The sequence below is a fragment of the Halichoerus grypus genome, chromosome 4 (assembly GCF_964656455.1).
Source record: "Halichoerus grypus chromosome 4, mHalGry1.hap1.1, whole genome shotgun sequence".
In the NCBI taxonomy this organism is placed as follows: Eukaryota; Metazoa; Chordata; class Mammalia; order Carnivora; family Phocidae; genus Halichoerus; species Halichoerus grypus.
Window position 1 is genome coordinate 10459823 of NC_135715.1, and position 13275 is coordinate 10473097.

General features: G+C 42.9%; 1 non-coding gene across 1 annotated transcript; it reads right to left on the minus strand.

Moving 5' to 3' along the window:
• Positions 1-10681: 10681 nt before the first annotated feature.
• LOC118534515 (small nucleolar RNA SNORA72) lies at positions 10682-10810 on the minus strand. The gene has a single exon (XR_004916720.1). It is a non-coding gene; the product is annotated as a small nucleolar RNA SNORA72 (small nucleolar RNA).
• Positions 10811-13275: the final 2465 nt, after the last annotated feature.

A 13275-nucleotide genomic window follows, 5' to 3' on the forward strand; every position in this document is an offset into this window, starting at 1 on the left:
TGTGACTGGGACAGGTAACTTAACTTCATGAAGTCTCAATAAATACATGTCTAAAACAGGTGAATTGGGGCGCCTGAGTGGCCCAGTCGGTTAAGTGCACAGCTCTTGATCTCAACTCAGGTCATGATCTCAGGGTTGTGAGATCAAGCTCTGCATCAGGCTCCGTGCTGGGCATGGGGCCTGCGTGAGATTCTCTCTCTCCCTTTGCCCCTCCTCGCCACCCTGCTTGCACTCGTGCTCTCTCTCTCTAAAAAAAAAAAAAAAAAGCCAGGATGAGCACACTTAATAAAAGTGTTGAGAGGATTAGAGATAACATAGAGAAGGTGCCTGGAATAATGCCCAACACACAATAGGTACTAAAAAAATAACAACAAAATGAAAATAGGATTGTATTATATATGTGTGTCTATATAAAATATTACTACTAATGATTGTTTCAAGGAAATCTACCTAGTCATATTCCCTTACAACAGCATATATTTATTGAGCATCTACTATATGCCAAATGCTAGGTACTAAAGGGATATGGCAAGGTCTCTGCCCTTAAAAGCAAATGTAACCTGACATAGTTGTATATTAACTCTCCAGAGCCTCATATATTGTTAACAGGGTCAAGTGCACAGGTGAAAATTCCAGTTGATGAGGATGGGAGAATCCCGGTAACCATCCCCAGCACCTGGGCGAAGGTGCTGGTCAGCCTGTGGAAATGCAGCACTGCCCCCTATTGGAAGGAGGACTTGAGGACCGAGAGGTCTTAATTTTCTGAGTCCAAGATGGGCTTCCCAGATTGCTCACCCTTACCTCTTCAGAAAGAGGGAAAGAAAAGGAAAAGCAATGCGAATAAGTGTGTCCTTGGATGAAGTCAGGGGCAGTCAGCTGACTGAGGAAGGACATCTGCTGGTTCTCCCTTTGCAGGCATAAGTCATATCCCAAACCAAAAGCAAAGATCCAGACCCCTTGTAAAAGCAAGATCCAAAGCCCTGAGGGTGCTGCTGCCAATATGAGGACCAGTGTGAAGAATGAGTGAGTCTCCCCACCTGCACAGGCCAGCCCACCTCACTACTTTGATCTCATGTTGCAAACAGATGTTCAGCAACCTCCAATACCCTCTGACATGGACCATTTTCCCATCAGCCAACCATGTTCACCTCAGCTACACATGACCACCCCCATCATGTCAAGAAGAATTTAAAAAATTCATGGAGGGGCGCCTGGGTGGCTCAGTCAGTTAAGTGGCTGCCTTCGGCTCAGTGCATGATCCCAGGGTCCTGGGATGGAGCCCCACGTTAGGCTCCCTGCTTCTCTCTCTCTCACCCTCTGCCTGCCTCTCTGCCTACTTGTGCTCTCTCTCTCTGTCAAAAAAATAAATAAAATCTTAAAAAAAAAATTCATGGAAACAAATGAAAATGAAAACACAACTGTTCAAAATCTTTGGGATGCAGCAAAGGCGGTCCTAAGAGGAAAGGATATAGCAATACAAGCCTTTCTCAAGAAACAAGAAAGGTCTCAAATACACAACCTAACCCTACACCTAAAGGATCTGGAGAAAGAACAGCAAATAAAGCCTAAACCCAGCAGCAGAAGAGAAATAATAAAGATTAGAGCAGCAATCAATGAAATAGAAACTAAAAGAACAGTAGAACAGATCAATGAAACTAGGAGCTGTTTCTTTGAAAGAATTAATCAGATTGATAAACCCCTGGCCAGACTTACCAAAAAGAAAAGAGAAATGACCCAAATAAATAAAATCATGAATGAAAGAGAAGAGATCACAACCAACACCAAAGAAATACAAACAATTATAAGAACATATTATGAGCAACTATATGCCAGCAAATTAGATAATCTGGAAGAAACGGATGCATTCCTAAAGATGTATAAACTACCAAAACTGAACCAGGAAGAAATAGAAAGAGAAAACCTGACCACCCCCATCATGTCAGATGCCCCCACCTCTGTCAGAGAAGAGAGCACAAAGACATAGAATAACATGTAATGCCACATGGGGCTACTCAGGGACATTAACATTAGGCTGGCTATCAAGGGAAGTCATATAAGGATGGGGAGCTTTCAAACAGGCCTCAAAAGAAAAGTACTCACAGACAAGGTGGAGGAATGGAGAGGGCCCTAGGAGATTAGTGGGTTCGGGTGGAGGAGCTGGGGGACAGAGAACAGAAGAGCAGGTCAGGAGTCAGTTCTCAAAGATACAAACTACCAGGCTCACTCTGTGAACAATGGGGTTCTTCATGCAGAAAATAGAATTTAAGAAATATTCATTGGGCAATTCTAACTCAAGGTGTCCCATTGGAATTCTTGTCCCTCCCTATTCCATATCCTCTTCCACTGAATTCATATCTCCCTTAATAACACCACCCACAAATTTCCCTACATAGAAACTTGCAGTCATCCTTAACATCTCCCTGTCCGTGATCTGGGCAGACACTAATTCCTAGCTGTACTGCCTTCTCTAAATATTTCTCAAAACCCTCTCCTCTCCATCCCTGCTATAATTATCCCTTTATAATTCAGGCCCTCGTTATCTCTTGGTCATCTTGCTTCATATTTGATGCCCTTCAGTTTATCCTCTTGTTTCCACCCAACTGATTGCTCTCAAATTCAAATATAACCATGCTACCACCTGCTCACACTATTGACCAGCTCTCCATTGCTTTCATAAGAAAGTCCTTGGTTTGTTATATAAGACCCTTTGTGGTCTAGTACTTACCTACATCCCCTTGCTCACCTGCCCTTCCTCCTTCTATACATCTTGTTCTCTAGCTGTAGCAAAGTGCCTGTTTGGGCCAGACTGTTTCATACCTCAGGACCTTTGCATGTGCTGTTCCATCTGTGTGGATCACAATTCTATTCTCTGCATGTCCTTCAGCCACCTAGCATTTACTTATCCCTGGAGATAGCAATTCATGTATAAGCATGACCTCTTAATGGATGCTCCTCTGGCAGCTCAGGCTGATTTTAGAACCATCTTCTCTCTTTTCACGGTACTCCACTGCCTTTATTTTAGCACACATCATGGGATGAATTGGACTTAAATGTCTGTTTCCCCCACTTGGCCATTTTATCCAGCCCTGTGTCCCCAGCACTTACCAGAGGGCTGGCTTCATGGTAGATATTTAATAATTGTGTTGAATTTAATACAAGAAGAACATTAGCAAATGATAAAAATCTGTGCCAGACAGAGAGAAACTTGGGACTCTTGAGATCTTATAACCTGAGCATCCCTCTGAATGGAAGCTTCCAAAAGCAAAATGGAGCCATAACTGGGAGAGAAGCTTTGTTGAGGCCCAGGGGGTTTGGCCCATTATGTACAACGACTTGTAGCGTCAGATTATAAAGGTGGAAATACTTATGTGCCCGTGTATATGTGAGTTTATTTTATTCTGATTGTACTCTGCCTCACTGAGCTTCACATGGCTCTCAACTATTTCAGTTTGGCATATATAAGGGAATTGAAATTATCTTGCAGAAAACCCAAGATGTCTGCTCAGTGTCTTTCATCTAGCCACATTGGTGCCCCCCTTGAGCCCTTGCTCCCACCTCTGCCACCACATGCCCTTCCCATCCTTAGATGTGGAAGTACACCACAATGTCAGGACAGATCTTCCCCTACCAGGCAGGGCCCTGAGTCATCCTGCTGTTTTACAGAGCCAAAGCGCTCCCTGCATGGCCTCAAGTGCTTCAAAATGAACCCAGAAAGACAAGTGGAGGGCAAACATAACACAAATATGCACCTATAAAAATAGCCCTGGAATAACAGCCGCCCAAGTGCTGGATAGGAGCAGTAACAGATGGCTACGTCTGTCTGATTTTCCAATCCCTAAGGTTGTACCTCTCTGCTTCCCTTCCATCTCTTTTCCTGGAACATGGTTTTGGCAGGCAGTGGGTCCCTTGGAATCAACAGTATCCTTCAAAGTCATTCCAGAATGGTACAGTAATCGAGGCCAACCTACATGCTACCCAGAATGAGAAGCCCAGAGTTACAGACATGAGCCATGCCCAAAACACATCTGTGACCTTGACAGGACATCCCTGCATTTTAACAAAGTACATTAGTGGATCAAATGTCCCTTTTTAAAGAAAAGCGGTGGAAATCGGGCTCAGATGAAAGTCAAAAGATATTTGGGCAATGTTGTTTGCTGATTGCCAGCTGAGCACCTGGGCACAGAAGGCCAATGCCACCCTAATTCCTGCTGCTGCCCACCACTCAGGTACAACTTTCCTCACTTACTAAAGAGTCTGCAACTTCGGACAAACATTGACTACAGCTGATCTGCTTGTTGCGTGTTCCCCAGAACAGACTACCCGTGTCCTGGCAGTTATTAATGTTTGCAAATATTTTATAGCGACTAAAAAATGTAAAACACAATGTTTTCAAAATCACCCAAACTTATTTTTTTCATTTTATTTTGATAGCTTCCTGAGTCCAGTAATTGAAAGAGATTGTATGTTGAAGTCTTAGAAGTAAAATATTTCATACATTTCTCCATCTTTAATTTTCCTTATCATAGTTATAGAAGATAAAGGAAATGGATTTAATATTTTCACCAAGCATATGTGGATGCCCCCAAAGCCCCTTCGGGCGACCTCAGTGTTCCATACCAATATCACTTTCCATGAATACCAGGAGGTGAACAAATCTGGTAGATAATATGCTAAGAAAATTGGGCTTAATATGTTAAACATTTATTGAGCACTTACTAAATATAGCACTAGGCCCTCCAGGAGGATATGACATTGATAAGGGCGTCACCCTGCCCACACAAAGCTTTCCATCTAATAAGAAAGATAAACAACTAAGTCTAGTGCCCAGGAGGATGCAGCAGGTGGAGGCGCCCTTACAGAGCATGTGCAAAGAGCTTAATGTTCTTCATTTCATATAATCCTCACCACAGCCCTCTGATTTGGATATTACCACCTTTCCAAAGGTAGGGATATTGAGGCTCTAGGAGGTTAAGTGACTTGCCCAATGTCTTACAGAGTAAATCACCAATTCTGCTCTGACTCTACAGCCCCATGTTCTTTCTCAATAAAAGCAGTACCATGTTGGGGTGACTAAGCAAGAAGAAGTTCATTCCAGTGGGCTTGCTGATGTAGGTGTCAGAGAGGGCTTCACGGAGGAGGTGGCATTTGAGCTGAGACTTGAAGGAATATGAATTCAGTAGGAAATTCATGGGGAAGAAAAGGTCAGACTAGAGGCTGTGAGCTAGCAGTTAGTGTGGTGTTACTTCAGAATTCAGGAACATGGAGGGAGAGATTAGCAAAATTATGTTGCCAGCAGAAGGCACTATGTGCCAGCCATGGCATTTTAGACATAGCAACCAGGCGAAATGCATCCGTCCTCCAGACCCCTTCCACCATGGATCTTCCTCTAGCTTTCATACCACTAGTTCCTTCTTTCCTCTTTCCAAATGTTCATCTCTCCTCTCTTCTCCCTATCCCAAGCTGACTTAATGAATGTGTGAAAATCAAGTCTTCAAAAAAAAAAAAAATTCACTTGTGCTTACATAGCATTTTTGTCTCCAAAAAGGGTGGACCATTGCCCCAGCTCTGTTTTTCAGGAGGTGGGAGAGGTAAATGGTCTTACATGTATTTGGACCACTAGATTTCCTCTAAGGATCTGGTGGTACAAATAATGACCTAGAATTCCCACAGGAACTGGAGTAACTCCTGTTCTTATCGTTTTGGTGGATTTCATTAGTTGCCCAGGCTCCGTGCATGTCTCTTGAAAAGTCATGTAGGCCTCGGTGTCCTAAGCTGCTACTCCAGGAATTTGGAAGTAGCTGCTGCAGCTGGTTGGAAATAGATGTTTTGAGTAGCTTGGAGACAAAAATACTAATTGATCGATGGAGGTCCCTGAGAAGGGGGGAAGCCCTGTGGAGGGCATGTGCTTAGGTAGGATGAGGGAAGAGAAGTCCATTCCATATTGAAATGAATGGACAATATGAGGATGAATGAAGGCAAGTTTTAGGGAGATGGCATAGTTGAGATAGTTCCCATCTGATGTTTTCTGTTTCCATAGGGAAGAGCATGGGGAAACTGAGGAAGCCTTGAAGCAAATACTGTGGCAAGTGGGAGAGAGATGACTGAGGGCCACAGGAAGTGCTGTTGCCCTCAGCTGTAGGTGGGGATCATGGTCATGGGTGGGAAGTAGCTGCAATCCAAGCATTGCACCATTTTCTCCAACAATGTTCAGCAGGCACAAGACAGGTAGATGGACAGATGAACCAAGATTGGCCTTTTGGTGAGTGGATGGGACAGAATTTAGAGCAAAATATACTGAAGGTATTGGTGAGAGGGTTGTTGAAATGTATTCATTCATTCAGCAAATATTTACTGAGTGAATGACAGATGCTAAACATTACTCTAAGGGGGAGCCTGGGTGGCTCAGTTGGTTAAATGTCTGCCTTCGGCTCAGGTCATGATCCCAGGGTCCTGGGATCGGGCCCTCACATTGGGTTCCCTGCTCAGCGGGGAGTCTGCTCATCCCTCTCACTCTCTCTCTCTATGCGCACTCGCTCTCTCTCTCTCTCTCAAATGAATAAATAAAATCTTTAAAAATAAATAAATAAACATTATTCTAAGCATTAGAGACAGTGGTGAACAAAATAGGCAAGGGTTGTTGGTGGTATTGTGCCATGGAGACAAACAAGAAACAGGTAAACAAGAAAATCAGAATTGCTGATAGTGGCGGGGGCCACAGATGAAATGTGCTGAGGAGGAGGCTGTGTATTTGGAATAGTCTGGGAAAAGCTTTCTGAGGTCATTGAAGTGATGACCCATAAGGTCTAGGCAGGATGGGGAATGAAGAAAGACTCCAGAGCCTGGTGGATAAGGAGGCTGAAAGTCTTGAGGGGGTCAAAGAGGATGAGAATGCTAGGAGCCTGGAAAGCTAAGGTTAGAGCAGAGTATTTATTATATGGTTTCAGAGGTTGCACAGTTCCTGACAATTAGCTTGAAGGAATGACACGGGGGCTCTGTTCCTTCTCAGAATTGCAACTTAGGTCCAAAGCTAAGTACAAACATACTAAGAGCCCCCCATTTTAAGTTCAGAGAAATTTCCAGTTATTGAGCAGTTATCTCTCCTTCAGGCTTTCTGGGAGGCATCCTTGCAAACAGAAGACTAACAAAGTAGACGGAGGCCAACAACTATGACACCAGCTGTCAGTCACATGGGTCTGCTTCCTTTTCACCCTCACACAAACGCTCCACATGTCCCTGCCCAGGGGTGTGGGGGGAGGGGAGAAAACACAGGAAAAAAGACCACACACTTCCCTCCAGTCTAAACCGGGTGTTACAGACCAAATACTTTGTCCCCCCCAAATCTGTATGTTGAAACCCTACCTCCCAATGGGATGTATTGGGGCTGGGGTCTTTGGGAGGTAATTAGATGAGGTCATGAGGGTGGAGCCCTCACGGATGGGATGAGCACCCTTACAAGAGTTGCCAGAGAGCTTGCTTCCCCTCTGACCTCTGCCATGTGAGGATATAAGATGTCAGCCATCTGCAACCCAGAAGAGGGTTCTCACTAGATCCTGATCATGCTGGCATCCTGATCTTGGATTTCCAGTGTCCAGAACTGTGAGAAATAAATTTCTGTTGTTTATAAGCCCAGTCTATGAAACTCTGTCATAGCAGCCTGAATGGACTAGGATACTGGGACTAGAGTGACAGGCTGGTAGGAAGGAGGCCTTTAAATCACAGAGAAAGATTAGAAAGGATAGGACTAGAATAAGCTTACTAAGGCCTGAGCACACAGTTGTGAGTCATGCTGAGAAAGTCAGCTCTTCAGTAATAACACTTTCAGGAGAAGAATTTGTATTTTATGTCTATACCCCAACAAGCTGAGACTCCATAAAAACTTGTTTTATGGACTTAAGACAGGGTGACTGAAGAAGAGCTTGCTTATTCATTCATTCAACACACATTTATTTAGCACATGCGATGTGCTGAACTCAACTGTGGGTGCCAAGGAGAAAGAGCTGAGAAAGACAGGCAAATGCCTTTCCTCAATGCACTTAGGTTCCAGTGGAGGAAAGAAGCCAACACAAATATGCATGGACATTATAACTGTGGTTGTAAAGTGTGCACAGCATCAGGTTGAGAGTGATGTTGTGGGTAGGGAGAGGAAGGGACTATTCTAGACAAAGAGATCAGGGAGGGCTCTCTGGGGCATTATCATTTGAACAGGAGCTGAATGGACTAAGGAGCATGCCCTGTGGATGTCTGGAGGGGCTCACCAGGCAGAGGCTATGAGGAGGGAATGAGCTTGGTAGAGTCAGAGGACTCCAGTATGATGGGAGCAAGGGGGACATGGTAGGAGGTGAAATGGAGATGAGCGGGGGTCAACCCTAGAGGGCTTTGGACTTTAGTCTCCATGTGATGAGAAGCCCCTAGAGAGTTTTTAGTGGTGTGACATGGTGTGGTCTATTTTAGGGAGATTTCTCAGGTAACTGGGTGGAAAATCGACTATGGGGGCAAGAGGAGAAAGCAGAAGCTGATTTATGAGGTTGTATATTGCAGCCCAGGTAAAAGACTGTGCTGGCCTGGGCTAGGTGGAAGCAGTGGAGGCAGAAGAAGGAGGGGTCAGCTTTGGGTTATATTTGGATGGTAGGTCCTACCAGGTTCTTGGTCTGTTGAGGAAGAAAAGGAGCCAAGAGCCTAGGATGAAGGGTGGATTCTTCACACCTGAGATGAAAAGATAGACAGTGAGCCTAGAGGCTCCTCAAAAGAAGGGAGTGACCAGAAGGTACTGTGGAGGAGTAAAAATCTGCACATTACTCAGGGAGTAAGGAGGACCCCAACCCAAATGAGAGTGTCACTTGAGAGGGAAGTTTTCAGTGAGAGCCAGGAAGTGGATGAAGCATCTGTGACTGGATTAAGAGTGTATGTGAAGTTACTTGCAATTAAGTAAAGGTTGTGATGATTATCGTGGAAAAGGTTAGGTGGAGAGCAAACACATCTGGTTCAGGGAGAAGGAAAGAGAGCCAGAGGGGCTGGGATTCTAGAGAGGATGGTGACTGGAGGACTTTTTTCAGTTTGGATGAAAAACATGGATGAGTCATGGGGAAAATAACTGGCCTAGAAATTTTCACAGCATTGGGCCTGGAAGTCTGATGGATTGAGGTCTCTGGGGGAATTGAAGGACTTGGACTGCTCTGGAACAAGCCAGCTGCTCCTGGAAACCCTAGACCAGGTGGGCTGGCAACAAGATTGTTTGGTTCTCAGGAGCCTCAGTGAGTGCTGGAAATAGCATTAGCTCCAGATTGATGGGAGGCCTTTTCTGGATGGAATCCTTTACAGCTTGTCTTAACTGTGACTCCCAGGGAATAAATGGAAAATAGCATCATTGATTTTAAAATAACTCTAGGTGAGATAGTTGCCTGTACTTTCTGTTTCCCTTTACTCGACTCCCACTCACTTCTCAACCCACAGGGATCTGATTTCCACCCATTGCATTTCACTCAAACAGGACTGACCAAGTACACTACTGGTCTTCGTGTTGCTTGATCCTATCAGCATTTTCAGCCCCTATCTTATTTGACATTTCAGTCCTACTGACCAACACTTCTTTGTGAAATACTCTCTTCCTTTGGATTTCCACAGTGACGCCACTCTCTTTTAATCATGCTCCTACTTCTCTGGCCACTTATGTGTTCTGTCTCTAAAATCCTCATTTACTTAGCCTTTAAAATGTTGGGTTTCCCTAATCGTTGATTGTAGGCTTTCTACCTTTCTTATTTTATCTTATCTCTTTAGGCCATTTGTTCAGACCCATGGTTTCGACTGCCTGATATAGAAGACATATGAAAAATGCTATGAGTGTCCAAAGGTGTGCATGCCTTGAGGCACAGCGGGAGATTACTTGAGTTGGGTCATTGCTACCCAGATGGTAAATTTAGCCTTTGGGCAGATAATGAAGCCCAAGGAGAGTATTTATAAAGAGAGAAAAGAGAATCCAAGCTAGAACTCTAGGAAAAATTATTCACTGGATTGGAAGATGAATAAGCACCAGTAAATAAAAGTAATTGCTGTTATCATTCATCACGATTACTATTATTCTACAAGTTAAGTGCTTGTTTGTACATTTCAAGACCTGTGTACATTACCTATGCATTAATTTTTTAATAGCATTTCCTACATTCCACCCAGATAATTCATGCCTACCTTTCTCTCAGTATACCACCAGGCTTTGTTTGGTTCATCAGTTCAGTCTAGCATCGGTAATTTTTACTGATTGCTGTTAGGATGTATGGTGATATTCAAAGCACTATAATCCATCTCTATCCTTAGAGATTTTGATGGAGTATTGCAATATTCCTACAACTTGCTGTTGTCAGCTTTTCCATCAGCATCAATTAGAAAAGACACCAAGAACCATACGTTTGTCAATTATTTTATCAAGGGAACAAGGATAGAAGCATCCCTTGCAAGTGCTCAACAATCATTATTTCATGCAACTAAAAGGAGTACATTCTACTTTTTTTTCTAGAAAATAAAACACAATAGTTTTACAATTCACTTAATGGCAAATGGTAATCATCAAATTAGCAATGGTTATTTTCAAAAGTTATTACACTAGCTGTGCTGTCATTTCTCAAGGATGATTAGATACCTAGAGTCACAGACATTTCCCACATAAGATGCATCATATAAATCAGACTTGGTTTATCACCAACATTGATAAAACCAGACCTAGGGAAGAACTAGGTCTGGGGACACATGCATGGTTAATATAGCAAATGTTTAGCCTGCCCCGATTATAACAAAATCAGAACAGCAAGAATATTCACAGAGTACATTCTACCTTTTTAAAAATCCACAATAGTCAACTGACATGTATACACAATGCAGTTATCCTCAGAGTGCTCATGGCAACCCTGCTGCTAAGCTTATTGATCTTTAATGAATTACCTGCTTTGTTGACATCTGCACTCTTCAATTCCAAAATCAACCACACATTTCCTCAATAGTCCACCTCTCCACTTCCATTTATTTGCAGACTGTCCACAGAGACAATCCACTAAAAAGAGGACAACACGCACCTTGGAACCAGAATGCTTGGGTCCAAGCTTTAACTTGTAATTTAATCAACTGTGCACAAAATCTGATTTTCCTCGTCTCTGTTTCTGTGTGAATTATCTTACACTCCTTCCTCATCTTTTCCAAACAAGCAGGTGGCAAAAGTATTACCATTAGGAAAAGCTTTGGAAACCCAAAAACAGCCATTGTCCTTGCTCAGTGGAAAGTTTAAGAGACAGTTATCTGTTCTCAGAAGCTTTATGACGTGAACTATGAGGATCTGCCTCACAGAAGCCACTATTAATTTATTACAAGTGCATTTGCAAAATATTAGACACACTCAACTTCAGGTCTAAACCTAGAGACATGTTCTATCCAGTTGGATCCTCAAAATTGCTCTGGAAGATAAGGAGGCAAGGGACCATTCTTCCCATTTTGCAAATGAGGAAAGGGAGGCTTGAGTCTTAGCAAACTGACCAAGATCACACAGCCAGAAAAGGGCCAAACCAGAACTTGATTTTTCAACTTTTCTAATCCCTAGTTGTTCACCTTGCAACACCTTTAACAAGAAGGAACAAGGCAGTGCACAAATCCTTTTTCAGTGCAGGAATGACAATTTAATAACCCAAGAGATTTAATGTACCTCCAGAAAGATTCACTTCTCCCCTACTTACATTGAAAGAGTCAGGTTGATTCTACATTCTCATAAATTGATTTAAAACAATCACGAGAAGGCTCATTAAGCTTCACCTACACAACAAAAATAAAATACTTAGCATTCATGCGTAACTTCACATTTTATAGATACTGACAAGGAGCTATCAAGAATTTATTTCATAGATGGCTATTATAATTATTTCACAACACAGAACACCTAGACAGGCTTCCTTTTTATTGGAAAGAGAGGTTTTAAAGGTCAATTTAACAATACCACTATGTGAGAGCTCCCAGCCTCAGTCTGGTGGGACGCATTCTTGAAGTCTTGCACATTTAATTTACAATGAGTTTCAATAAATTGTACCCTTTAGCTGTCTCACGTGATAGAGGTCACGCACACATGCTGAAGCTTAGCTGCAGATAGACACTATACGGTGCATTCTAGTCATTTCCAGCTCAAGACACAGAAGACTCCCAACTCCTACGGTAATTAGATGTTGACAATCTCTTTGACTCAGTGAAATGAAATGCTATCGAGCCCAGTTTAAATTCTTCTTAAGTTTTCAGGGAGGGTGAGTGATTCCAGAGCAGCTTTTGCAGGTATACGTCTGCATGAATAAGACACTAGATGGCCTGACCACAACCATGATGCCAGATTTGAGACAAGAGGATTTTGTACTTTGCAAAGTAGCATGGACCAAGAGAGCCACTCAAGCAAGCTCTTCACACATGTCTCACCAGATCGTGGCTTGGCTGCACTAGCTGCTTTTTATGAGTGTTCAGTTCATCAATAAATGGAACAGAAGATCCGAGCCTACCTTTTTAATTATAAAATGCTTCTTCTCTCTCCCCCACAATCAGACTTCTACTCATTTCAGCACTGAAAAAGAATGTCATCATCATAATTCCTAATAGCTTGCTTCTGTTTCCGCTTCAGTAGATACCCTGTAGATGGGAAGTCGCGTAACAGCTTTGCATCCCATCAAGTTGCCTCCACCCGGAAACAGCTGCAAAGCTTATCTAATTAAGCCCCAGCGCCAAACTGTGAGCTTGTGCATCAATCATTAATATTGTATTTTGGATCACTTTAAATTCTGACTGAGGGTACGTGGCTCCCCACACACTGGTTGCTGAAGGAGAGTTTTCAAATAATCTTTAAGTGGCATTGAAAAAATAAAACAAGCCGCCTGCTGTTTGACGAGAACTCTACTACCCTGCTGCACCCTGATTAGCTGTTAATACTAATTGAGAGATGAATATTGCTTATTCCGAAATGCTAAAGATTTTTTTTTTATTATTATGAAAAGGAAAAGGCAGTTCTTCTTGCCTCAGAAACATGGCTCCTTGCCCAAATTTTAAACAGCGCCAAAAGAATGGTGTTTCTGTGTCTTTCGTCTACAGTGTATGGAGTCATTATACTGAATCACTCCTTTACTCTGCGGGGCCATCCACAAGTTAGTGAACTGTGATCTCCACGTGGGATTTGCACATTCATACCCTACATCTGGAACATGGAAATGGTCTTCGCAGAGATCTGATAGCCCAGAAATATTTATGTAAATCTCTGTCCTGCTAAGGCAC